Source organism: Heterocephalus glaber, unplaced genomic scaffold, assembly GCF_053883595.1.
Source record: "Heterocephalus glaber isolate CG9 unplaced genomic scaffold, H.glaber_assembly_v1.0 deba00000768, whole genome shotgun sequence".
In the NCBI taxonomy this organism is placed as follows: domain Eukaryota; kingdom Metazoa; phylum Chordata; class Mammalia; order Rodentia; family Bathyergidae; genus Heterocephalus; species Heterocephalus glaber.
Genome location: NW_028258162.1, coordinates 8824555 through 8852547, shown reverse-complemented (window position 1 = coordinate 8852547; position 27993 = coordinate 8824555). Strand labels below are relative to the sequence as shown.

The window sequence follows — 27993 nt, the reverse complement described above, 5'->3', positions numbered from 1 at the left end:
CACTTCTTAAACTGCTCAGTCAAGCAATGGAATCTTAGACACACACACACACCCGTGCCCTCCAAGAACCTGCTTTGCCTCCTGTTAAATTAAAGGGCGCCGAGGGCAGGCAACACTGGGCGCTGGGCAGGCACAGCCCGAGAAGGAGTTCCCCACCAGTACTGAGCCCAAGCTTTGCTCCAGCCTCCGCCCTGGTTTTCTCTGCCCGGAGGAGCCGGGTGTGCGGCCGCCCGCCTTCCCGTACCTGTCGGGAGGCCCCGCAGAGCTTGGGCTTCTCACACCCAGCGACCGCCACGGCTGCTACCGGCGCAAACCACAATTGTCTTTGGTTGCTAGGCGACGCCTCCCGGCGCCTGCGCACTTCTGCGGGAGCGCGCTCCTCTCCCGCGTGGCCTTTGTCCAGCCCTGGGCTTCAGTTGGTCACGGAGGAGCCTGGCGCGTCCTCTTTCCCGAGTAAAGTGCTTTGGAGCGGGAAATAAGATGCAGAGCCTCCTCAGAACTCATCTTGGCCCTACCAGATCTCCTCGTCCGCCATTCTTCCCCACAGCCCAGATGAAGAAAACAAGAACCTGCTTCGTTTCTTCCTTCGCTACTCCCACACGCCAGTGGCGAACAGCAGTTAAGCCACCGGTCGGCCACCAGCAGTTTGTTCCCTCACTGTTCCCCCTCACGTCCTCACCCCAACCCCTGCCGTCATGTCTGGCTTTACAGCTGATGACCTCGGCTTCTTACCCCTTCTTCTTGCTGCATACACACATCAAGCTGCTAGAAGCCCTTATTCTAAGCCTGTCCTTTCCCTACCCAAACGTCAGTGGCTTCCGAAGGTACGTTTTCAACACATTCCCCTGGTGTTCCAGGCTGCCTGCCCATTCCCGTTCTATGGGCAGCTTTCTTCCCACTCTACCACTCAAGCCCCAGCCAAACCTCATTTCCCCCGGTTTTCCAGACTTTTCTCCTCTGGATTTTTGCTCACCCGATTCCCTACTTTTATTTTTCAGCGACTGTGTATTAAGCACATGCTATTTGCTAGGTTATATGCAGCTCTTGAAAGATTCTTTCATTTCTATTTAAACCCGGCTCAAATGCCATCTGGATAAAATATTCTTGTAGTTGCCTCTCCTTCTCCTGTTACACTTTGCAGGCTCCTGCCCTCCTCCGGCCTTGAGCCTGAATGAAGTTTGCTGGATGCATCTTACAATCGCCACAGCCCTGTTTTCTGTTGCTGTTGTTGTTGTTCTCTTCCCACCTTTTAAATTACCTGACAGTTTTATGCATATTTCATAATTTTTTATATTGCAATTTCTGTGGTCAAATACCTGGTTTGATCTCCATCTCCAGGTTTGACCTTGACCTTCTTCTATGTTTGGCATTTTCCCTTCTCCGTCTTTTTCCATCACTGGTATATACAGTCAAGTCACTCCTGTGTCTTACAAAAGCAGCACTTTTCCTCAGTCTTTGTGTTAGCTTTCTGTTGCTATAACGAAGTGCCTAAGGCCATTAACATATACAGAGATTGGTTTTGGTTTATGCTTCCGGAAGTTCCAGTCCAAGACTGACTGAGTGGCCCCATTCTCTGGCACGAGACAGAGCCACACACTTACTTCGTGAGTCAGGCAGCAGAAGAGCCAGAAAAGAAGGCATTGGGGTCCCACAATCCTCTCAGAGTGAACACCCCAATAACATTAGACCCTCTACTCGCCCCTGTCTCCCAAAGGTCCACAGCACCTCCCAGTAGTGACACCCTAGGGATCAACTCTTGAACACATGACTCTTTGGGGGACTCTTCCCTTCGCAGTAGCAATCCTGTATCTCCTAGCACCGTTCAATTCTCTGTCCCCTCCAGGTTATTATGAATGGCCTGGGTCAGATACTTTCACATCTTTCACTTACCATTCACTCTCCTCAGCCCTAAAACTATCCAACTCCATTAAGAATATCTTAGTCTTTGTTTTCCTTGATACTGCTGCTACATAATGACACTCTTGATGATGACTCATTCTTGAAACTCTGTAGTTTCTTTTTCTTGGTACTGGGGATTGAACTCCAGTCCTTGTGCTTTTGAGGCAGGCGCCAGAACCACTAAGCTAAATCCCTGGCCCCAGTTTCTTTTAATGTTACTTGCTTTTGACCCTCCTCCTATTTTCCTGACCATTATTTAAAATCTTTTCTCTACAGCCTTAAATATTGATATTTCTCAGGGATCTATTTCTGCCTTTCTTCTCACACTATGTGCTTTTCTGGAGTGGTTTTTTTTTTTTCACATCTGTGCCTTTAATTGCCATGTACACTGTTCCTCATCCAACTTTGATACTGAACTCTAGCTCAAATATCAACTAAATGCATCATTTCCCCAGCATAAACATGCTTTCCATTTGTCAGGGGTCCTATCGCCTACCTACCTACCCAAACATGAAGTCTGATATTCATTGTCCTTCATATAATTATTGGGTTCTAAAAGTCTCTCGAATTCATTATCATCTTCCTATTCCCATAGCCCCAGCATAGAATGTTCCTGTCCTTTCCCTGGATTCATCTCACAAGTGTTTGGAGCAGTCTCTCATTCTCCAGCTTCAATCTAGCACCAGTCCGTCTTCTCCAGGGTGAGCAAAGTCACCTGGGTACAATGCAAATCTAATCTGCACCTGTCCTATCTGACCCCAGTCATCTACCACATGAGGAGAAGCAACGAGACTTAAACTGGCCTTCGAGATCCTTGTTCTGATTGATTCTTCTGACAGCATCTCTCATCAGTCCCCAGATCCCAAACTGTGTGTCATTCTCCAGTACATCAGTGCATGTTACATCCTTTGCTCATTTTTCAAATGTATCTTAGTCGTAGTTATCCCCAGAAAGTCTTCATTGCCTTCTCCAGACATAAACATTTTTGTTTTATGCTATTCCTCACTTTCCACTTACTCTTTTTCTGTTATTCTCATGTAAATTCATTCATCCATTCATGCGTTGATTCATTCATTCACATGTATGTCTTCTCACCAAGGCTGTTTCTAAACGTTTTTCAAATAACCAAAGTTTGATGAATATTTGTCATGGCCCAGTCAGTTACGCAGTCCCTAATGTGAATCATTAAATCCCTGCCGTAATTCTATGAGGTATAAATGAAGCAGCTGGCATAAGATCATTCTGATAGTAAATGGCAGCTACAGGGCTTGAGACTGGTCTGACTTTGAGGGCCATGTTCTGAACCAATTCATCATACCACTCATCCCAAAAATATAATATTATAACAAATTGTAAAGAGTTTTTAATGAAATAGTTAAAAGTGTTCTTTTGGTTTTTTCATATACCAAGTCTATACAGAGTATGTCCTTTTTCATCATGTTTATTTCAATACACGTGGTGAGTTTTGACAAAGGTTTACAATTGTGTAACCACTACCACGATGAAGACAGTAGGAACATTTCCACCCCAAATTTCCCTCATCCCTCTTTGAAGAATATTTCAATCATCCCAAGTTTCCCTCAAACCTCCTGCTCCACCCTACTTCCCCTGGGAGCGACTGATCTGCCTCTTTCCCTGTAATTTTGCCTTTTCTAGGACGTCCTATAAATGGAACCGCACAGCATGCTGCCCTTTGTGGCTGACTTCTTTAATTCAATATGCTTTTGAGATTTGTTCGTGGTCTTGCACCTACCAAGAGCCTGTCTCTATCACTAGCAGGTCTATGCTATGTGGGTATTCAACTTCTATCTGTTCACTGGCTGGTGGACACTTATCTTCCTGCCAGTTTTGGACTGCTATAAATAAATCTGCTCTGAGCATTTATAGACAGGTTTTTATGAGACATATGTTTCTCCTCCTTGGGAAAATAACCAGGAGTGGAATTTCTGGGTCCTATGCCATGTGTATGTTTAATGTTATGAGAATCTGCCAAGCTGCTTTCCAAAGTAGCTGTACTGTATTTGGATTCGCACAGGGCATGAATGAGAGATCCAATTGTGTCATCTGCTCGACAACACTTGATATTGTCAGTCCTTTTAATTTTAGCCATGCCAGTGGGGTGTAGCGGCATCTCCTTCTGGTTTTAATTTGCATTTCCTTCATGACTAATGATGGTGATCTCATTCTGCGTGCTTGTTAGCCATTTCTGCACCTTTTGTGAAGTATCTGTTCAGATATTTTTTCATACTTTTAATTGGGTTGTTTGTCTGAGCTGTAAGAATTTCTCTCTATCTAATCTGGATACAGGTCATTTATCAGGTATGTATTTTTGAAATATTTTTGCCAGTAAAAATGTCTTTCAAAGGCCAGAAGTTTTAAATTTTGGATACAGTCCTATCCATTTGTTTTTTAAAGGTTAGTTTTGTTTTTAAAGGTTCAGTTTTGTTTTGCTTATGCCCTACCTCAGAAATCTTTGCCTAACCCCAGTGAGAAAAACAGTTTCACACTCCTGTTTTTAGAATTCTTAGTTCTTGACTTTAACTGTCAAGTCTATAATCCACGTCATGTTAATTTTTATATATCTTATAAGATGATGTAAGGATCACAGTTTTGCATATGGATGTCCAAATGCTGTGGTACTACTAAAAGAACACACTATTCTTTACATAACGAATTATTTTGGCACCTTTGTGTAAGAATAAATTTATCCTTCATAAGTAGGTCTGTTTCTGAGCTTTATTCTGATCACTTGATCAATAAATCTAACACTACAATCTCTTGATTATTGGATTTTTAGTGTAAGTCTTGTAAATTTATTCCTTTTCTAATTGTTTTGGCTATCCTGAATCTTTTTGCATTTCTTAGGTGTTTTAAAATTATCCTGCCAATTTCTGTAAGAAACCTGCTGGGATTTTGATTAGGACTGCATTAAATCTACAGCTAATTGACAATTTAATAATATTGAGTTTTCCAATTCACGAACACAGTATATCTCTCCATTTATTTAAGTGCTTAAAAGCTTCTCTCTGCATATGCAGGTCTCAGATTTCTGTTTTGCAAGACTTGCATCTGAGATTTTTGCAGTTTTTTATGCTACTGTAAAGAGTATTTTCTAAATTTCAACTTTGAAATTATCATTTCTAGTATAAAAACATTCAAATTTTGTATATTAATCTTGTATACTGTGCTTTGTTAAGCACATATATTAGCTTTAGTTTTTTTGTAGTTCATTAGGATTTTTGACATATCTACAAATAAAGATTTTTTTGTTTACTTGTAAATGTTTTATAAACTCAATATTTGATATATCTGTATTTAATTTTTAAGTTTTATTTTTAATTGACAACTATATATTTATGGGGAGAAAAATGATTTTGGGGTACATATGCATACTGTGGAATAATCAAATAGGTCTAATTAACATATCCATTGCCTCAAATACTTCTTTATGATGAGAATACTTAAAATGTACTCTTTCTGTTTTTCTGAAATATACAGTACATTATTAGCTGTACTCACCATTCTGTGCAGTGGTCCTCCCGGACTTCTCCTCTATGACTGCAGTTTGTGCCCTCTGACTCCTGTGCACAACCAACCACCTCCGGACTCAGGTAACCACCATTCCACACTAGGCTTGTATGACTCTACGCTGCTAGATTCCACACACAAGCCTGGCTTATTTTCACTTAGCATAATGTCCTTCAATTTCATCCATATTTTTGCAAATGACAAAATTTCCTGCTATTTAAGAGCGGAATAACATCTCATTGTGTATATGTAATACATGTTCTTTGTCCATCCACCCACTAATGAACACTTCCATTATTATTATATTATGGCTTTTGTAAATAATGCTACAAAGAACACAAGAGTACAGATACATCTCCATCATACTCATTTAAATCCTTTGGATACACACCCAGAGGCAGAATTGCTGGATCTATGGCAGTTATATATTTAGGTTTTGGGGGAAACTTTATACTATATTCCAAAATGGCTGTTCTAATTTACAATACCACTAACAGTGTAGAAGTGTTCCCTGTTTTCTTTTTCCTTATCAACATTTGTTATTATTCAGCATTTTGATCATATCCAATCTAATGATAGGAGGTGTGTCACTGTGATTTTAATTTGCATGTTCTCAATTGTAGTATTTGAGCATTTTTTCATTTATTTCTCTTTGCCTTCTTTTGAGAAATATCACGCCAGTCTTTTCCCTATTTTTAATAGGGTTACTTGTTTTATTGACTAGTTTGAGTTCCCTCTGTATTTTGAATGTTAGTCCCTTAGCTGGTATGTTTTGCAAATAGTTTTCCCACTCAGGGTCATCTCTTCACTCTGTTAATTGTTGCCTTTGCTATGCAGAAGCTGTCTAGTGTGATGTAATTCCATTTGCCTAATTTTGCTTTTATTGTCTTGATTTGTGGTCATATCCCATAAAATCACTGCTCATAACAATGTGGAAAATTTCCCCTGTGTCATCTTCTAATAGTTTCAAAGCTCAGGGCCTTACATTTCAGTGTTTAAGGGCATCAGATGAGTTCACTTTCATTCCTCCACAAGTGGATATGCAGTTTTTCCAACACTATTTATCAAAGAGATTATTTTTTCCCCATTGTGTGTTCTTGGTTCCTTTGTCAAAAATCAATTGACCATAGATACGTAGATTTATTTCTGGATGTTTCGTCTTATTCCGTTGGTTGAAATGTGTATCTTTATACCAGTACTGTGTTGTTTTGATTACTACAGCTCTGTGATATATTTCAAAATTCAGTAGTATGATGTCTCCAGTTTGTGTTTTTTGTTTGTTTTTTGGTCATTGCTTTATTTGTTAAGGTCTTTTGTAGTTCCATATAAATTTTAGGATGCTTTTTGTATTTCTGTGATGAATAACATTTGAATTGTATTAAGTCTACAAATTTTTTTTTTTTTTTTGGATCTTACTGAATTTACTGAGATTTCACTGGAAAGATAGATGATTTTTATGTAGATTAGTATCATAAGACCTATTTATATATCAATATTCTTTCTCTTTCTCTTCTTTTTGGCTTAAATTCTTTTATTGGTGCATTTTAGGTATACAATACGTTTACATTTATCATTGGGTGCTTGTACCTGTACAAGTTCTTATTTTTTCCCCATTCCCTGTGCGCCCTTCCCTCCCTTCCCTATTTACAAAGACTTTGTTCCCATTTTTTCATTTTCTCATAATTTTTCCTTTCCCTTCTTTCCTTTCCCCTTCCCTTCCAAATAATTAAAAGAATCATACCACAGTGATATATGTGCACCCATGTTTATAGCGGCACAGTTTGTAATAGCTAAAGCTTGGAAACAGCCCAAGGGCCCATCAACTGGAAACTGGATAAAGATGTGGGTTTTTTTATAAAAAAAAAAACTACTCAGCCATAAAGAATGAGAAACTAGAGACATTTATAGCTAAGTGGATGCATATTGAGGACATACTCTTAAGTGAAATAAATAGGACACACATGTGTAAATACCAAATGGTTTCTCTAGTGTGAGAAACTAAAAGTGTAAATAAGAATTAAAATGATTAAAATGAATAATTGATAATTTGAAATAGGAAGAAAAGGTCCAAAGGGGTAGGTGAAGGGGAAAGGAAAGAAGAAAAGAATACATATTTTTTTATTATAGACATTTAAACAATACCAACTCTTCCAGTCTATGAACTTAGGGTTTCATTCCACTTATTTGCATTATATTCAATTTCTTTCACCAATGTTTTATAGTTTTCAGTATACAGATCTTTCATGACCTCAGTTAAATTTACTCCTAAGTATTTTGCTTTTTGATGCTGTTGTACATGAGATTTTCTTAATTTCTTTTTCTGAGAGTCATTGTTAATATATACAAATGTTACCAATCTAGACAGTGTTGATATTGTATCCTGCAACCACACTAATCTGTCTATTGGTTCTATCAGTTATTTTGGTGGCATCTTTATAGATTTCTATGTATAAGATAAAGTCATCAGCAAGGATAATTTTACTTTTTATTCTCCTATTTCAATGTTTTTATTTCTTTTTCTTGCCTAATTACTCTGGTTAGGACTTCCAGTACCATGTTGAACAGAAGTGGTGAGAATGAGCATTCCCCTTTGATGTATGGTTGAATGTGGTTTACTAGTGCAAATGTTCTCCAACTTGCAATGGTGATATATGCCAACTAACTCATCATGACTTGTAAACATCATAAGTCAAAAATGCATTTAATGGCACACCCTATGGAGGTCCCCAGTCAGGCAGAACATGCCGAATTAGCCCGCTGCAGATAGGCAGGTCTGCGCATGCCCTACGGAGGTCCCCAGTTGCGCGGAACATGCAGAATCAGCCTTTGCCCCAGCAACAATCCACGGGACCCCCACCCCCACTCCTCTGTGCAGCCACCTGGTTCCACACTACAAAGACGCAGAGGACACCGGACCACCAGACCATGGCACTGAGTCCCACTACTCCCGACCCAGATGTAGGGGCCTCTGAGCCACTGTCCCACTGCTCCTGGTCCAGAGGAAGGGGCTTCCCGGCCACCATCCCTCCTTCTGCTCCCAGCCCAGAGGATAGGGTTTTAGGGCCACCTTCTGTCCTGCCACTCCTGGCCCAGAGGAAGGGGCTTCCGGGCCACCATCCCTCCCACCACTCCCAGCCCAGAGGTAGGGGCTGCTGAGCCACAATCCCACTGCTCCTGGACCAGAGGAAGGGGCTTCCCAGCCACCATCCCTCCTGCTGCTCCCGGCCCTTGTCCCACCTCTCCCAGTTCAGAGGAGGTAATCTGTGCAGGCACCAACAGTCCCCACCCCAGTTGAAATGAGAAAACATGTAAATAAGTCTCAAAATGAGACTTCCAGATCACCTACAGCAACCCCAAAGGGAAATGAGATGGAACACTCTGATACTCAACCACCTGGACCCACTGAACTGGCAACAAAAGGGGATCTGGAAAAAATGAAATCAGAAATAATTTCTCAGATAATAGGAGAAATTGTGCCCCTGGTGCGAGACATGATTAACAAATCTAGAGAGGAGCTCAGGAACATGATGGAATCCCAACATAGGAAACAAATGGAATCCATAAAATAGATTCAAATAGATTTCCAGGACATGAAAAACTCCATTGAAAGTCTACACAGAAGAATGAGCCAACGTGAGGACAGAATTTCAGATATAGAAGATAAGATTGCAATTAGTGACCAGGAAAAGAAAAAGTGCCTCAAAATTATAAGGGAACATGAGAAATCAATCCAGCAGCTGCTAGATAATGCAGAGAAGAATAACATAAGACTGATCAGAGTCAATGAAGAAACAGGAGAGAGTGCAGATGACATAAAAAATCTCTTCACAGAAATAATGGCAGAAAACTTCCCAAGCAGGGGAAAAGAGCTTGACATACAGATAAGTGAGGCATATAAGACTCCAAATAGCCTTGATCAAAAAAAATCTACACATAGGCATATAATTGTTAAGATTCCAGAAACTCAACAGAAGAACAAAGTTCTATAAGCAGTCAGAGAAAAGAAACAAATCACATACAAAGGAAAGCCCATCAGAATCACAGAAGACTTCTCAGCACAAACCATCAAGGCAAGAACAGCTTGGAGTGACATATTCCAAGCCCTAAAAGGAAACAGCCTCCAACCCAGATTGACGTACCCTGCAAAACTATCTTTCAAAATGGATGGAGAAATAAGATACTTTCATGACAAAGAGCACCTTAGGAACTTTGTGAATACCAAACCAGCACTCCAAAGAATTTTACACAATATCCTAGGAACAGACATTGAGGATCACAACCCCAGGAAGCAAAGCAGAATGTACCCATCTGGCATGACAAGAAATTACATGTAAAGGGGGAGAACCCAACAAAAAGAAAAAGTCATGGCAATGACAAGTCAATATGTTTCAGTTATAACCATCAATGTTAATGTTCTCAATTCACCAATCAAAAGAAATAGACTGGCAGAATGGGTCAAGAAGCAAGATCCAACAATATGCTGCATACAAGAAACACACTTAATTCAAAAGGAAACTCATAGACTGAAAGTTAAAGGGTGGAAAACAATACTCCATGTGACAGAAACCCGAAAAAAGCAAGAGTAGCTATCCTCTTTGCAGATCAAGTAGATTTCAAACCAACACTGATTAAGAGAGACAAAGAAGGACACTACATCCTTGTAAAGGGAAGAATTCAAGAGGAAGAGATGACAATCATAAATATCTATGCACCAAACACTAGTGCTCCCAACTATATAAAACAAATACTAACAGACATGAAAAGTCATATATGCACTGATACAATTGTAGTGGGGGACCTCAACACCCCACTGTCACAAATAGATAGATCAACTGGACTAAAAATAAGTAATGAAATACTAGAACTCAATCGAACTCTTGAACAAACGAACTTAACAGATGTTTACAGAGTTTTCCACCCCACAAAATCAGAATACACATTCTTCTCAGCTGCCCATGGATCATTCTCAAAAATAGACCACATACTCACACATAGAACATGTTTAAGAAAGTGCAAAGGAATTGAAGTTATCCCCTGTATATTATCAGACCATAGTGCGATGAAATTGGAGATCCATAGCAAAAGAAACAGGAAAAATTTCATAAACACGTGGAAATTGAACAACACACTTCTGAATAACCAATGGGTCACAGAGGAAATTAAAGAAGAAATCAGACAGTTCCTTCAATTAAATGACAATGACAATACAACATATCAGAATCTATGGGACACAATGAAAGCAGTCTTACGAAGGAAATTCATGGCAGTGAATACGTATATTAGGAAAACAGAACAAACCCAATTAAACAACCTGATGCTGAACCTCAAGCTTCTAGAAAAAGAAGAACAGAACAATCCCAGAGCTCATACAAGGGAGGAAATTATAAAGATCAGAGGAGAAATCAATGCAATGGAGACTAAGAGAACGATACAAAAAAATCAATGAAGCCAAGAGTTGGTTCTTTGAAAGAATCAATAAAATTGATAAACCCTTAGCCAACCTTGTCAGAAAAAGGAAAGAAAAGGCCCAAATCCATGCAATTAGTAATGAAAAGGCTGAAATTACAACAGACCCAGCAGAAATCCAGAGGATCATCAATACCTACTTCCAGAACCTATACGCCAATAAGATGGACAACATAGAAGAAATGGACAGATTCCTAGATGCATATGAATTACCAAAGTTGAACGAAGAAGACCTAAAAATTCTGAACAACCCAATATCAACCAATGAAATTGAAAATGTAATTAAAAACTTATCAACTAAGAAAATCCCGGGCCCTGATGTCTTCACTGCTGAATTCTACGAGACATTTAGAGAGGAAGTGCTGCCACTACTGTTTAAACTCTTCATTGAAATTGAAAGGGAAGTAATACTCCCAAATTCATTCCTGGAAGCAAGCATCACCTTGATCCCCAAAGCAGAGAAAGACCCAACGGAAAAGGAGAATTATAGGCCAATCTCACTAATGAACATAGATGCAAAAATCCTTAATAAGATAATGGCAAACAGAATGCAGAAGATCATCAAGAAGATCATACACCCTGATCAAGTGGGATTCATCCCAGGGATGCAGGGATGGTCCAATATATGCAAATCAATCAATGTAATACACTATATCAATAGAGCCAAGGACAAAAACCATATGATTATCTCCATAGACACAGAAAAAGCATTTGACAAAATCCAACATGCATTTATGATAAAAACCCTACAAAAAATTGGAATAGATGGCCTCTACCTCAAACTGATAGAAGCCATCTATGAAAACCCAACAGCCAATATCATACTAAATGGTCACAAACTGAAATCCTTCACACTAAAATCAGGAACAGGACAAGGATGTCCACTATCACCACTCTTGTTCAATATAGTTCTGGAAACATTAGCCATGGCAATTAGACAAGAGAAAGGAATAAAAGGAATAAACATAGGAAATGAAGAAGTCAAATTGTCACTCTTTGCAGATGACATGATACTCTATATAGAAGACCCCAAGAACTCCACCAAAAGTCTTCTAGACTTAATAACCAAATTCAGTCAAGTAGCTGGTTACAAGGTCAACACACAAAAATCAATAGCTTTCCTCTACACCAATGACAGACTCACTGAGAGAGAAATAGGGCAAATAATTCCTTTCACAATAGCATCCAAAAAACTGAAATACCTAGGAATCAACCTAATGAAAGAAATCAAAGACCTCTTCTCTGAAAACTATGGCACTCTGAAAAGAGAGATTGAAGATGATATCAGAAAATGGACAGACATCCCCTGCTCCTGGGTAGGAAGGATTAACATAGAGAAAATGGCCATACTTCCAAAACTGCTATATAGATTTAATGGAATTCCAATTGAGATCCCAGCAGCATACTTCATGGACCTTGAGAAAACAATCCAAAAATTCATTTGGAACAAGAAGAGACCCAGAATAGCAAAAGCAATTCTAGGCCAGGGATTTAGCTCAGTGGTTTCGCTGCCTGCTGCACAAGCACAAGGACCCAAGTTCGATCCCCAGCACCAAAAAAAAAAAAAAAAGCAATTCTAGGTAACAGAGACATGGCAGGGGGTATCACAATCCCCAACCTGCAACTCTACTACAAAGCTACTGTGATAAAAACAGCATGGTACTGGCAAAGAAACAGACCTGAGGACCAGTGGAACAGATTAGAAGATGCAGAAACAACGCCAGACACACTCAGCCATCTCATCTTCAATAAAGGAGCCAAACACCCTCACTGGAGGAAAGATAGCCTCTTTAATAAATGGTGCTGGAAAAATTGGGCTTCAACTTGCCAAAGATTAAAACTAGACCTATATCTTTCACCATGCACTAAACTAAAATCAGAATGGATTAAAGATCTAAATATTAAAATAGAAACTCTGAACCAGTTGGAACAGAGGTTAGGTAGAACCCTTGAAGACATCAGTGTAGGAAAAGATTTTATGAACAAAACCTCAGTTGCCCGTGAACTAGCACAAACAATCAACAAATGGGATCTCTTCTTATTAAAAAGCTTCTGCACAGCAAGAGAAACCGCCAGCAGGGTGAAGAGACAACCCACAATGTGGGAAAAAATTTTCACCTGCTCTTCCTCAGACAAAGGTCTCCTATCTCAAATCTATAAAGAACTTAAAAAGATCAGACCTCCCAAATTTAAAGACCCAATCCAAAAATGGGCATCTGAAATGAACAGACATTTCTCAGACAAAGAAGTAGAAATAGCAAATAAACATATAAAAAATGTTCAACTTCACTGGTCATTCGAGAGATGCAAATGAAAAGAAGTCTGAGATTCCACCTCACCGCAGAATGGCTGCTATCATGAAATCAACCAATAACAAATGCTGATGGGGCAGTGGGGAAAGAGGAACCCTGCTCCACTGCTGGTGGGAGTGTAGACTGGTGCAACCACTGTGGAAATCAGTATGGAGATACCTCAAAGAACTAGGACTGGAAGTCCCATTTGACCCCGCTATTCCCCTGCTGGGTATCTTCCCCAAAGAATTAAAAGAATCATACACCAGTGATATAGGGGCACCCATATTCATAGCAACGCAATTTGTCATAACCAAAACTTGGAAACAGCCCAACTGCCCATCAACTGGAGACTGGATAAAGAAAGTGTGATTTTTTTATAAAATAGAGTACTACTCAGCCATAAAAAATGAGAAATTAGAGACATTTATAGCTAAGTGGATGCACATTGAGGCCATACTCTTAAGTGAAATAAATAGGACACACATGTATAAATACCGAATAGTTTCTCTCATGTGAGTGTAAATAAGGACTAAATGTATAATAGGTCATGTGAAATAGGAAGAAAAGGGGCAAAGGGGAAGGAAGTGGGAGGGCTAGGGGAAAGGATAGAAGGGAATGGGATTAATATGAGAAAATGGAAAACTAGGAACAAAATCTTTGTAAATAGGGAGGAATGGAGGGGTGGAAGAGAGGGCTGGGCAAGGATGAAAAATAAGAACCAAGAGAGATTATGTAAAGGTGCAAATTTCCAATGATGAATGTCATTATATTGTATACCTAAAATGTACCAATAATTAGAATGAATAATCGATAATGCAAAATAGAAGAAAAGGTCCAAAGGGGTAGGGATAGTGGGAGGGGCAGGGGAAAGGAAAGAAGGGAAAGGAAAAATGCTGAGAAATGGAAATAAAGTCCTTGTAAACAGGGAAGAGTGGAGGGGGTGAAGGGAGGGCTAGGAATGGGGAAAAAAATAAGAACCCAGATGCATTATGTAAAGGTACAATTCCCAATGAGAAGTGTAATTGTGTTGTATACCTACAATGTACCAATAAAAGAATTTAATTAAAAAATGCATTTAATACACCTAAGCTAGCAAACATCGCAGCAGCATAGTGCACTGTATGGTGTTGACTGTTTACCCTCACAATCACATGACCATCAGCTGTGGTTCACCAGGCTCCCTAGCTTCAAGACAGAGCATTGTATCCCATATTGCTAGCCTGTAAAGATCAAACTTCAAAATTTGAAATATGCTTTCTACTGAATGTATATTGCTTTCTTTCACACCACCATAAAGTAGAAAAATCAAAAGTTGAACCATGGTTTAATTAGAAACCATCTGTATTTTCTTCCTGTGTTCATCAGTGATTCTTGCCTGCACTTTTTTTGTGTCTTTATCTGGCTTTGGTTTCAGCATAATGCTAGCCTTTTCAAAAAAGTTTGGAACCATTTCTTCAATTTTTAGGAACATTTTGAAAATTGATATTAATTCTTTAGATCCTTGATAGAATTCAATGGTGAAGCCATCTGGTTCTGGATTTCTCTTTAATGGGAAAATTTTAATTACTGAGTCAGTCTCCTTACTCCTTACTCATTATTTGTCTGTTCAGATTTCAGATTGCTTCCTAAGTCAGTCTCGGTAGTTTATATGTTCCCAGGAATTTATCTGTTTCTTCTAGGGTTTCCAATTTTTTGGCATATAATTGTCCATAGTGGTCTCCTATGATCCTATTTTCGAGTTCTTAGTTATAACATTTTCTCTTTCATTTATGATTTTGTTTATTTGAATCCTCTTCTTTTTCTTAGTCTACAAAAAGGTTTGTCAAATTTATTTTAGGGTTTCTTAAACCACCTCTTAGCTTCATTGATCTTTTCTAGTTTATTTTATTTGTTTCTGCTCTTATCTTCTTTTTTCTTCTAACCTTGATTTAGTTTGTTCTCTGTCTAGTTCTTAGAGATTTAATGCTAAGTTGTTTATTTGAGATACTTTTAATTGAAGAGTTTAATCCATAAACATTCAAAGTAATTATTGATAAGTAGGGACTTACTGGTGCAATTCTGCTAATTGTGTTCTGGTTGTTATATGGATCCTTTGTTCCTTTCTTCCTCTCTTGCTTTCTTTGTGGTTAGAAGGTTTTATAGAAGGTGCTTCGATTTTTTTCTTATCTTGTGTGTATGTATTATAGACTTTTGTATTGTGGTTACCCTGAGGCTTACATAAAATATCTGATACTTACAACAAGCTGTTTTAAGCCACTAGCAATACCAAACTCTACGTTTTTACTCTGTCTCTTCATGTTTTATGTTTTTGATGTCACAACTTGCATATTTTTATAATTTACATGCCTTATCAAATTATTGTAGCTTTAATTGTTTTAATAGGTTTGTCCTCTAACCTTTATGCTAGAGATATAATTGATTCTCCCACTACCACTACAGTATCAAAGTGATTTGGATTTGACAATGCAGTTATTTGCACCAGTGAGTTATGTTTTCATTTTACTAATTATCACGCTCTTCCTTCAGCTTGAAGGACACACCATAACATCTCTTGTAAGTAGGACTAGTGGTGATAAAATCTCTCAGCGTTTGACTGAGAAAGTCTTTATCATTCCTTCATTTTTAGAAAATAGGATTTCTGGGCATCGTATTCTTGGTTGGCAGGTTTTTTCCTAACTGGATTTTGAACATGTTATCCCATTCTCTTTTGGACTGCAAGGCTTCTGCAGAAAAATCCTATTGAGGGACATACTAATTTTTAACTTCATTTTTTATCCTAAGTATGTAATATAAAAGAATATGTAGTAATTATTATTATCAAGCCATCTATTGACTCCCCTAAATCCCTTTCCATTTATCCAAGAGTAACTTTCAAATATTGTCATTTTCTTATATGTCTTGATGTGGAATCCTTCAAAAACCTCTGATCTAAGGGCTCACTGACCGCGAGAAGTTCTTGTTGGATCAGCAGTTTATTCTCAATGGTCTGGCCCAGTAACTTGATATTACACATACGTTCAGGGATCGTTGAAGGTGACTTTATACAAGTTATAACGAGAGTTACTTCCACTTGCTCTAAATTGGCAAATTTCCTTTCTTCTTTCGAGTATGAAGGTATTTGAGCAGTTAATTCATAATGTTACAATCATGTTCAGGTGCAAATTCCCTGTGATGAATGTTATCATTACGTATATCCGAGATGTACCCATAAAATTTTTTTAAAACCCAAAAATTGTAGGTAAATGTGAACTAGAACTAAAGGAGGTGAAAACTACTACACTGCACTCAGCATTTGTTTTGCACCTGGTTTATTACTGAACTTCAGAATCAACACTTTTCTCCCCTGCTCTGTCATAGTCAAAATAGCTATTTCCATGGCTAGAAGATGGTTTCCTTTCTTTTATTCTGTATGTTTTAAAATCCATGTCCTTAGGTATTGTCACCCTCTTGTACCTCCCATCTACATTTTGGTACTCTTAGTGTTGGAGAATAATTAAAATACACAATAGCATTTACATGCCTATATTAACATCTTGAAAGTCTTAGCATAACAAACATCATGTGACTTAGCTGATAGAGTCTGGAAAATATTTTTGAAAGGAATTTTAAAATCTATTTATACTTTGAGAATATTGAGAGTTTCCCAGTTAGAGAAATGTGAGAATGAATCACTTTTTATGGAAAAGAAAAGAATTCTTACAACAAGTTGAATGTTTATGTTCCTTCAAAACTCACACATAGAAGCCCTAATCCCCAGTGGGATGTGGGAATTAGAATTATATTAGGTCATGAAAATAGACCCCTCAGGATATGATTAATGCCCTTTATAAAAAGAGCAAGTGATGTGAGAACATCCCTCCCATTCTGTGTGTGTGTGTGTGTGTGTGTGTGTGTGTGTGTGACATGAGAATGCAGCAAGAAGTGTAGCAGTTCCTCCAAACCAGGTATTGTGTCCCTACCAGACCCCAAATCTGAATCACCTTGATCTTGAACATCCCAGCCTCCAAGAATGTTTATAATAAATATGTTTTGCCTAGGTCACTCAGTCTGTGGTATTTCTTATGACAAGCCAAACTATGACAGACAATTCTGTAGTAAAGAAAGTTATCTATTATCTTTCTACTTTAGAAATCTAAACCTGTTTCGAGTGAGCGGGTCCAATTGTATAACATTAGGTAGTTTATCACATGTTCCTTTTTAATCTATACTTGGAATTCATTTCCATTAAAATTGAATTAGTCACAGGGCCGGTGGTTTGGCTCAGTGGTTCCGCTGCCTGCCTTGCAAGCACAAGGTCCCGAGTTCAATCCCCGGTACCAAAAAAAAAATTGAATTAGTCACAAGGTTGGCTGTTGTAAATCATTCGAAATTGGTCAAAGATCAGTAATAAAAATGTAAACTTCTGTTTTCTGTAACATTCGATTCAGTGTAAGAAAAGCCATACACTACATGGTAACCTTTCATCTTTTCCAGAGCTTAAGCGTAGACAGTTTGCCAACATGTACCGTAAATAGTCACTGTTTCTCTCAACAGTAGATCGCCATGAGGCAGTTTCTTCCACCACACTGTGTTATTTAAAAGTTATCTGCTTTTTTGGCAGCCATTCAAGGGAGTTCTTCACTTGCAAATCCTCTTTATCTCACGCTGTGGCTGTAGCAAAATCTTGGCACCATTTCAGTGCGTTTGTCTTCTTGTACCAGGGGAGAAGCAAATGAAGGGCTCCAGAGACTGACACTGTGCTGCCAATGGTCACGAAACAGTGGGAAGCTCTTTGGCTATTCAGAGGGGTAATGCCACTGAGCACCCTCAGCGTAAAATAAGATCCCTCCCACAAGAGGCAGCCACGCTACAAAAAGGATCATTTCAAAGCCTGAATGATGGTGTTTCAAGTAAATACTGCTCATTGTGTACTTGACTCCAAGCCTTTAAAATCAGCTTAACAAAGTGAACTAGGCCCAGAAGGAGCAGTCAGTTACTCCTCATACTAGTTTGTACGTTGTTTTAACTTTGAACTTGGTTTCTATACTTTGCACTCTGGAGATATCAGCTTGTTTACTGGGGAGTGTGAAGTTTAAAAGAAAACGGTACATCTTGCTCAAAGAAAAAGAACAATAATGGATGTGTAAGACAGCAGACCTCTTTGAGATAACATCTCACTCTGTGAATGATTTCTCCCACCACTGGATCTCTCTGCACGGAATGTGTAATCTATGCTGCTGGATTAATAGTAGGCACTGCTGTCACAGCAGCCTCTTAACCCGAAGTAATTCCTCTATTTTGGTTTTTGACATTGAGTTTCTCTTTAAAAAGAAGCTGAACAGTTGGGCCTTCTGAAAGCATTCTGAGGAACTGGGCTGATCCAAACACAACCCGGGTCAGAATGACCGGAATAAACCATATTGAATACAGTGTGGTTGAGGGACTCCCTTTAAGAAAGCCAGTGTGTTAACTGAAGACAGAATGGTTCTGTGAACCCTTCTCTTTGCCTGTTAAGCCAAGTGGTAAAGTAATCCAAAAGCCACAGAACTATTGCACCCAAGAGTCTGAGTTTGATCTCTGCTGGGCTTTCTTAACTAAACTGGGTCAAAGATTTGGGCTGGATCTGGATGGATTACTACTATAAAAGGAAGTCTGAGCTGAAGTCTTTCCAGTGGCATGTGGTGACTATCATCCTCATCCATGGAGACTCTTTTGGCCTGAATCCATATCTTAAGGGACAGGCCAGCCAGCAGGGGATCTACTCACAACACAGCGTCATGGTAAGTAAACTGTTTAGCTTTCAGAAATTATTGGAGTTTAGGGTCTAATTTGAGGCAGAATTGCCAGTTTTTGCATTTCAAAATTATATTTTCCATCACTAATTTCAAGAAATGCTAAGTAAAACAAAATTTTAAAACAAATGCAAATTCTTAATACTTACAATTGAATAAAGTTTGACACGCATACTTATACAATAGGAAACAAAATGCATAATAATTCGTTATGCTTTTTTGAAATAAGGAGAGAGCAAAGATCCTCACTGTTTGTTTTGGTTTAATTATAACAGATATATCTAACAGTAAAAAGCCTTAATTATTAAATATTTACAGGTTTTTTAGTAGCAAGTATAGCATAATCTATATTAATAGTGAAATGATACAAACTGATCAATTTAGAATTATAGCTCACAAGATATCAGTCGCCTAAGTTTTAAAAGTTCTTTAATTTTGTCTAGATCATAAACTTCAGATCACCTTGAAGGAGTTAATAATTCCTTGCGCAGTTGATTGCAGGGGTGGAGGGCTTATTTTAAATATGACTCCTCTATAAGAATCAAAAAAGAAAGGATAGAATATTCTGAAATTTTTTTTACTGAGAGACTGAGAGCAACTTCATCCAAAGATTAAGTGACAAAGCAAAGTCTTGAATACAAATGATTTTCTCTATCACATTAATATTATTATTCACCTTGGAGCTGATATTAAAATAAGGAAAGAAGTTCCAAACAGAAAAAATACAAAAATTTAAAAAACTGACTTCCCTTCTATTCAAAAGAGGGTAAATTCTTCACTTCAACTTTAGTCTCTACCTTCACTAAACATATTCCTACCATTGCAGAAAAGAAAATGTAGTTCTACATATAATTCACTTACTACAAATTCATTTTTAGGGCAGACACAGTATGACTATTTGCTTCTATACATGAGAAATTAAACATACATTAATGATGGGTTACTGGTCCTAAGTATTTAGCATTCAAATTCTAATAGTTATTACACAACACTAGTGTCTTCTTAAAAATCTTTGAGTCCACTAATGTTGACCATACACATTATTATGTCTCATGAGGGCCTTGCAGTTTTGGATTATGTTTTACATTTTTGAGCATTTTAATGGACATAATCTAAGTCAAAAGTCATTATTCTAAGTCTGACATTACTAGTTGCAGCACTTGGAAATTAGTTAACTAAATAGGAAATGATCAGCCATCATTTATTACTTTGGCTTTAAAAGCAGGGCCATTGAATTCCATTTTTTTAACCATTTACAGCATGACCCAAGTCATACTCCTAGGGTTTGGAGATATATAATTAATACAAATATTTAGATACATATTTAAGCATGAAGGTGGATCTGTCTGTATTACAAACATTGGGGAAATTATTTATTAGTCAAACTACTTTATAGAACACTGTCATGTAGTATAAGCAATATTAGTAGAAATCCAAACTACTTTAATTTTTATATTCTAAATTTACAGATATTTCCATGCCTTAAAAGTAAGTCAAAAACTGAATTTTGGGGATTTTAGGTGTAGATATGAAAGTAACAAAGTACTTTTCTCTGACAAATAGAAGCGATAAAAGTTTAAATGGCCACAAGAAAATAGCTTCCACTGAGTAACTCTCAGATTATTGGAACTGTGATAGGAATAAACACTGAAAATAAATTTGTTGACCTCTTGTTGATATCATTTAGGCATGTAAAGAATTTTTGGATAAACAAAATGACGTACAATGGAACCAGAATATATGTCAAGAGCCTACAAAAATAGTGCTGAAACTGCCAAGTTAAAAATTTTCCAAGTAAAAATTTCATATGTTCCTATTCATTTCTCCAGGTTATTGGAAATGACTCAAGAGATATGGGTTACTGGCCTTTTTACCTTTTCTAGGAGCCTGATACTGGATCCTCAAAAAGAATATAACCTAAGACCACAGAAAGGAAAAACAATTTAAAAGTCATTATATTTTTTCTGAAATACTTTTCTTTTTATCCACAAACATTTTTGTCCTTTTAAATCAGAGAATTGATGGTTCTCTTTGTTGGGGACCTGAACTTTTCACATGGAGAGTTCCATTTATTACTGATATTTATATTTTGAATGCTGATGTCTTTTTTCTGTTTTTATTATTATTTTAAAGAAGACTGCAGATACAGTTCTTTCTTTTTGGCAAGGATGAGATTTACTTATTTAATAAATTGAGTCAACATTTTTTTAAAAAAAGAACTAATCATGAATTGTTTTGGGGACACACAGAACAGATATTAAAGTCATTACTTACCTCTGTTATAAAACCTCATTCGATTTAATCCTTCGGCATGCCTAGAAAATATCACTTTCAGAATGGCGCTGTTTCATGTCTAAGGCATTTACTATTAAGACCCAATTCAGGCAAAGACTTACATCTCTAAACCCAGTGGTCAGAGTGAGGAATCACCAGATGGGAAATAAATCTTTCTGTAGAAACACAAATACTTACAAAGAAGAGAAGGTGGTGGGCTATCATCATCCAGATTGTCTTGTTTATTTATTCGTCCTTTAACTTTCTTGGGAGGAAAGCAGATATATAGGTCATAGAATGCACTTCATTTCAGAAAGTTTTATATGACTATCTCCCTATCCTTGGAGAATGGAGAGTTTGTTTTTCGGTTGCTAATGATTCAGGCTCTGGGTTTAATTTAATCTCAAAGTCCATTGGGAATAAACTGAGGAAAATATTAGGTTTGAAGAAAGAAACAGAGAGTCGCCCCCAAAATACAAGATGGGCAGGGGCTTCTCCCACAGTACAACAGTTCTCCACCAGATTGGTAAAGGTGAAGACATCTGGTGATCAGCAAAGACCCACGGTTTGCTTTCTGCCCCCAGTGGGCTATGGGAGCCAGAGGAGTACAGCTGTGGCATTTATTTAGAAGAAAAGATAATAAGCACTGGACTCCCAACCTTGTCCAGGATGAAACAAGTAGTTGTGAAGTGATTTATTGGGGAAACGCCTGTGAGTGACAAAGAGAAGAGGGAGGAGAGCCCTGGAGACCATGAAGTCAGTCTGAACCTGACAGGGAGAGGAGCATTGGGAAGAAGAGTCTCAGGCTGCAGTGAAGCTCTGGAAGTCTCCATCAGGCTGTGAGGAATCTCCAGAGCAACAACTTCACGTGAGAAGACCCCCAGACTGGGCAGCAACAAGTGGCTCCATACCCCAACACCAGTAGATCACTGGCTTGGCATAGTCCAGAGAGCGGCACCAGCCTGAACCTGCAGCAGAGAGCTGAACAATGCATCTCAGGGCTGCCTCAGGACTGTTCCTAACCAGTGCAAAATAGGAAGAAGCAGAGCCAGGAGGCTTCTGAAGGGGAGAATAGTTAATGGGGATAAGTCCTTTGAGATATTCTCTTTTATATTTATTAATTGAAGTAGAATTTAAAATACCGCTAAGAATACAGCGAGATGAATACATATGCATGCATGTGTACACACACAACCCCAGGTAAAACCCACCCATATCAAGAGACACAGGACATTTCCAATGCTGCCGAAGGTTCTCACGTGCCCCTCTCAGCCAACATATTCCAAGGTGTAACCTTGGTTTTGATAGTTTGTATCATGATTCAGCCTGCTTTTGAACTTCAGAGAAATGGAATCATAAAATGGGTGCTACTTCTTTCCCTTGATATTGCCTGTGAGACCCAGCTGTGTGGTTTCTGCTAACAGTAGTTTAATGGGTACAATTAACCTGTTTCATGTATTTCTTCTATTATTACACATTTTGTTTGTTTCTAGTCTGAGGCCATTATAGAAATTTTAATACATGCATTAGGAACACACTGCCTTAACTGTATCCTACAAGTTTTGAAACATCACATTTTTGTTACTGTGCAATTTTAAACATTTTCCATTTTTCTTCGTGATTTCTTCTTGAATCCATGAATTACTTAAAAGTGTACTGCTTAGTTTCCAAACCTTAAAAACAAATCAGGTATAGTATTAACTGACTTCTTATTTATTTTCACTTTGGTTTATGATTTCAATCTTCTGAAATTTGATATTTGCTTTTGTCCTTACATTTACTTCGATAAACATTTGTGTATATTTTAAATGAACATGTGTGTGTTCTGCAACTGTTGAGTATGCTATTCTATATTCACCTACTAAGGAGAATTGGTCCATTGCACTATCCACATCTTTTGGTCTGTCTGTCTGTTTGGTGCTGGCATTGATGCCAGAGCTTTTGTACTGAGCTACATTCCCATCCCTTTTCATTTTCTATATTACTTTGTCACAGAGTCTCACAAAGTCACTGAGTTACTCAGGACGGGCTCGATCTTGTCTTTCTCCTGCCTCAGCCTCCCAGAGTGCTGGGATTATAAGCATTCGCCATCAAGCCAGGCTTCGTCTTTTATCTCTATCTATGCTTGCCTACCTCCCTTCTCAGTGACCGAGAAAGCTTTGTGAAACTTTCAACCACAGTGATGATTTGTTAATTTCTTTTATTCATACTTATCAGTTTGTTTTATATACAGTCATGCACCATATAATGACATTTTGGTCAATGTCATACCATATATACAACAGTGACCACGTAAGAGTGTACTGCCTGATGTTAGTTTATATAAGAACATTCTATGATGCTTGTACAACAACAAAACCACCAAACAACATATTTCTCAGACCAATTTCTGTTGTTAAATAATACATGACTCTGTTTTCAAACTATAATGCTAGGTATATGTTAATACAGAATAGCCTTTTTAAAGCTTTCTTGTTCATAAATCCTTTTATGAGATGTCCCTCCTTATATCTAATAATGCATTTATTGGTAATGTCTAGTTTTCTTTGATTGATGATTGTGTTATACATTATTTTCAATCTTTAAATTTTTAAAATTTTCAACCTTTCAGTGCCTTTATATAGTATTTGTAGTGATTCTCAAATAACACCTAGCTGGAGTTTTTGTTGCTTTTTAAAATCCAATCTGGTAACCTTTGTCTTTTTTTTTTTTTTGTACCGGAGATCGAACTCGGGTCCTTGCGCTTGCACAGTAGGTGGCGAAACCACTGAGCTAAATCCCTGACCCCAACCTTTGTTTTTTTTTAACTTCTCTGTTTGAAGTAATTTTATTTCAAAGTGGTAAAAGTAGTTCAGAGTTCCCATATAGCCTGAACTAGCTCCCTTTAGATTCGCCTCTTATCACCCTACAAAGATGACTGAAACGCAATTAACACTGATAAAACACTATTAACTAAACTCCAGAATTATCTGAATTTTAGTCGTTTTCTCACTTGTGTCTTTTTATGGTCCAGGATCCCATATTGCATCTAGTTGCTAAATCTTCTCATTCTCTCCCAATATGAAATGATTCCTCCCTCAGTCTTTTTTGGTCTTTCACGATATTAACACTTTTAAGGATCACTGGTCAGTGATTTTTATAGAAAGAATGCTTCTCCATTTGGGGTTTGTTGATGGTTTCTCATGATTAGATTGGGGCTATTTATTTTTTGTCAAGAACCCCACAGAAGAAATGGTGCATTCCACTCAGTACATCACATCAGGAGGTACAGGGTGTCGATATGTCTTATATCTTAGCCAGCTTTTTGTTACTTGGGCAAAATACCTGACATACACAAATTTAAGGAAGACAGGTTGGTTTTTGGCTCATAGTTTCAGAGATTCCAGCCCATGGTTGGTTGATTCTAAGGCAGAAACGTAATGGTGGAAGTATGTGGCAGATTAATGCTGCTCACCTCATGACAGCTAGGGAACAAAAAGCAATGGAAAGAGCCAGAGAGAAGTGGCCAGGGATGAGACACAGTTCTCAAGGTTATGCCCCGGGAGCCTCATAACCTACTCAGCTATGAATTCATCAATGGGTTAGCCGATCGATGAAGTTAGTCAGAGTTTGCATTGTTAAAAATCAATTTGGGAAACACGTAGGAGAAGCAACAGGATACCTAAGAAGTATTTCCATTTTGATCTGTGAATCTAAGTTTGTATAGTGTATCCATTAGTTTACATGTTTTGGTAGTATGCATCAGAAAAAGCCAACTTCTACTGTTTAAAAATAGAATTTATTATCTCATGTGTCCAAAAAACACAGAGGTTGGTCTTCTATCATGTGAATCAGTGGCTCAACAATGCAACCAAGAGAAAATGTGGATTTCTTCTTTCAGCCATGACAGAATATCTGAACTAGGCATAAATAACTAGAAAATTGAGCAAGATATCTGAAATTATAGTGTTCAGACACTGGAAAACAGATAGTTTCTTTAGTATCCTACTGGCATAATATCATGAACTATATCTAGGAGTAAAAAATTTTGTTACTAAAATTTGATCCAGAATGATAACAATGAGGAAGGTAGTCAAAAAAAAAAAGACTATAAAATCACTATTAAAAATGTGTCAAAGAATGAAAGCAATAAATCAACATAATGAGGAAAGAAATGAACCTACTTACAAGGTACTGAAGTGCTGAAAGATATAAACCCTGACATAAAAACTCATGAGTCATTGCAGGGAAGATACTGTAGCTCAATGGTAGAACAATTGCTTAGTGTGCATAAGGCTCTGGGTTTAATCCTCAGTACTCCAAACAAAAAAAACTCATGAGACAGACTTAACAGCCAATTGGAATCTGCAGAAGGAAAGATCAGTGAACTTGAAGACATAGCCAATAAAAACTCACTAATATGAAACATAGAAGAAAATATGGCTAGAAAATTAATAAAATATTTCTAATTATTCAAGAGGCACTTATGTATGTGTTATTGGAATTCCAAAAGACTAGGGAGAGTAGAAAAATATTTGGAGAAATAATGGCCCAAATTTTTTAAAATCTGATCACAACTGTAAATCTACAGATTCAAGAATCTTAACAAATCACAATGAGGATAAAGACAAGGAAAAATATACTGACATATATCATAGTCAATTTGCCAGAAACCTAAGATAAAGAAAAAACTTTAAAAGCAACCTTAGGAAAAAGACACATTATATAGAAGGAACAAATATAAAATATAGAAATAAATGAAGAATTTTTGTCTACTTTCAAAAAAAAAAAAGAGACATGACAGAATTTCTATTTCTTTAGCAGCGAAATGGTGCATTAGTCAGCTTTTCATCACTACAGTGAAATACCTGATGCAGGCACCTTAAGAAGTAAAGTTTATTTAACTCACAACTGTGGAAGCTGAAAGCCCAAACAGCATAGCACAGGCTCCGGTGGAGGCCCATGGTAGGAACAAGTATAGGTCAGTGATCACATCTGAACCAGAAAGCAGGGAGAGAAGGGGCAGTCTCGCTTCTGTAAAAGCAAACTTTTCTTGAGAACTACCAAAAGGTTGCCCAAGAAAATGCCTGAATCCCTTTGGAGGGCAGGACCCCTCTAACCAGCCCTTATCTCTTATGATTCCACAGCGCCTTCAACGCCTCCACCCTGTGGACCGACCTTCCAACACATGGACCTGTGCTGGTACCCACACCACAGCGATGGGTACATCTTCTGCTTAAACAGAAGAAGCTTCCTTTTGAGAAGACAATCCTGTCTGCTTTATTTTAATGTTTCATGTCAAACTGCTTTTAGGGAGAAAAAAGCTACTGTCTATCAAATTTTAAACCTCCAAATTCATAGAACCCCTTGAAATATATTAACAAAGCATTGTCACATAGCAGATTTCTCAGATTAGGTGTAATTAACATATCAATTATTATGTAAATGATGCCTCTGCCTTGCTAGAAAAATAAATTCTAGGACAATTTAATTCTTAAATAGGTTGAATGATCTTTTTGCTATTAATGACCACTTAATTTTTAAATTATTTATACTCTTTTTACACTACGTCCTTAACAATCCAAGCAGTAGAGTATATGAAGCACTTTGGAAGATATAAATCATTAGGAAAAAGTAAAGAAAAATTACTGCAATCCTTGATCTAACTAAGTTCTGTTACAGTGGTCATTGGGAGTATTATCTTTCATTTCTGTTTTTAGTAATATTAAATTTTCTTCACCTCTCTGCCTTTTATATTCTTAGTAGGAAATTATACTATAAGGTTGAACTTAACCAAAGACAAAATGAAAACTAAAATCTCCCCCAAGTTTCTGAATGCTTTCTCTTGGCCTTTGGGTTCTCCTTGGCCTCTCTGAATAGCGCCCCTCTCTCCCTTCTTCTCCTGTATGGGACCAGGCCCAGGCCCTTCCGGAATGAGGGCCTTCAAAGGAGAATTGAGCAACCCGTCTTTGTTATGAGGCTTGCTTCCAGCAAGAGGAATTCTAGTTTTCATGACCAACTTGGGGCAAGAGGAGTTCTGGTTTCTAGGACTCACTTTGAAGGATAAAAAAGGAGATAAGGCAGAACAGGAGAGGGTCAGAGAGTCCTTGATTCTGGGGCCCCTCTGATGTCCTTTGGCTTAAAATATCCACATGCCAAAGTACCTTGGGGTATTGTGTTCTGAGCCCCAACCGCCCTTACACTGGGAAGTACTTGGCTTGTGACCTTTACACACCAGAGAAAAAGCTAGATAGAGAATAATCACCCACATGAACAGTGGGGCACATAATGGTGGGTCTTGACCAAGTCCTAGGGATCAGAAAAGCCTCCTTAGAAATAGAAGAGCATTCTAGGCAGAGGGATTGGAACACACAAAGGGTCAGCAGGGGCTCCCAACCTCAGGGCCATGGACCAGTACTAGTCCATGGTCAGTTCGGGACCAGGCCACATAGCAAGAGGTGAATGGCAGGAGAGAGAATTTTCATTCGTATTTACAGCCACTCCCCATTGCTCACAGTTCCACCTGAGCTCCACTTCCTGTAAGACCACCAGGGCGTTGAATTCTTATTGGCTCACAAACCCTCCTGTGAACCACATGTGCGAGGGACTCAGGTTCCCCTTTTAATCCTCCCCAAACCATCCATCTTCCCTCTTCATCTGTGGAAAAACTGTCTTTCATAGACATGGTGTCCGGTGCCAGTAAGGTTGGGAACCACTGGTCTGGAAGCAGGAACAAGCTCAGCACACGAGGGTAATTGAAGACTGTCATGCTTAAGAGGGGA

General features: G+C 38.1%; 1 protein-coding gene and 1 long non-coding RNA gene across 9 annotated transcripts in view; one reads left to right on the top strand and one right to left on the bottom strand.

Annotated features, from left to right (window-relative positions):
* The window catches only part of Armc3 (armadillo repeat containing 3), a 101991-nt gene extending 101594 nt beyond the window's left edge, over nucleotides 1-397 (bottom strand). For all 8 annotated transcript variants that reach the window (XM_021240437.2, XM_021240440.2, XM_013077864.3 and 5 more), the window contains exon 1: nucleotides 245-397. The gene's annotated coding sequence lies outside the window, so the exon portion shown is untranslated. The remainder of the gene's footprint in view (nucleotides 1-244) is intronic.
* On the top strand, nucleotides 381-26901 carry LOC110344880 (uncharacterized). Its single transcript, XR_015449669.1, has 3 exons — nucleotides 381-824; nucleotides 5398-5510; nucleotides 26359-26901. It is a non-coding gene; the product is annotated as an uncharacterized LOC110344880 (long non-coding RNA).
* The last annotated feature ends 1092 nt before the right edge of the window (nucleotides 26902-27993 follow it).